Source organism: Pyxicephalus adspersus, chromosome 3 (genome assembly GCF_032062135.1).
Source record: "Pyxicephalus adspersus chromosome 3, UCB_Pads_2.0, whole genome shotgun sequence".
Lineage (NCBI taxonomy): Eukaryota > Metazoa > Chordata > Amphibia > Anura > Pyxicephalidae > Pyxicephalus > Pyxicephalus adspersus.
Window position 1 is genome coordinate 156,980,286 of NC_092860.1, and position 831 is coordinate 156,981,116.

At 40.6% G+C, this 831-nt stretch overlaps 1 protein-coding gene across 3 annotated transcripts in view; it reads right to left on the reverse strand.

Annotated features, from left to right (window-relative positions):
• The window catches only part of LOC140327371 (chymotrypsinogen A-like), a 37,235-nt gene that overhangs the window by 12,251 nt on the left and 24,153 nt on the right, over positions 1 to 831 (reverse strand). The gene's annotated exons all lie outside the window — the stretch shown is intronic.

An 831-nucleotide genomic window follows, 5' to 3' on the forward strand; every position in this document is an offset into this window, starting at 1 on the left:
TATATTGGTAAGAGAAGCCGAACCGGGGTAACAAGCAAAGGTCGGTCCAGAATACAGGCAGAGCCAGGATCAGGAAATCCATAGATTGCCCCAAGAGCGCCTCCCTGAGTGCAGTCATAGAATTGTAGGGGAACAATCTGTCCCTGGAAGAATTGGGGTCATTACTGTCCCATCAGCAACATTACAAATATACAGAGCAGAGAATAAGAACGCAGTTTTTATACTATGAAAAGAAAATTATATTTTGTATAGAAATGCTGAGAATGCTGAATTGATTTTCTCTTCTCAGTTCACATCATATCAGGCACTGGCACCTTCCCTAACACTTCTAAAGTTTTCGGTAAGTACAATTTTGCAGATTCTATTTGCTTACTTTCTAGTTTTTTCCATCCCCCTTATTATACTACCCCATGTTTTACCCTATGTTTCAGTGCTCAGGGAACTCTTGGTAAAATTATGATATGTACAGCATGGCCAGTGGTGGTTAGTCAGAAGATTCCCCTATACATTGCGGTCAAGGTAGGCGAGGTAGGCGAGGTAGTCCATTATATTGGTGGTCCCTGGGAAAAACTTCCTGCATGTTGTAGAGTGAAGGAAAAGTTTTATAAAAGATATGTTGGTGATACCTGAATTACCCAGTTACGTTTTAATATATGAAATATTCTGTCATGTTTAAATAGGCCCTATCACCTGACACAACTTCTTCAATTCCCACATTCCAGTGTCTACCCCGTGCTTTGACCTCTATTTCTGCATTCTCCATTAATACACTGACTTCAAGCAGTCTTGTATCTTTGTTATTTCTCTTCCCTCTCCCACCAGTATTTGGCA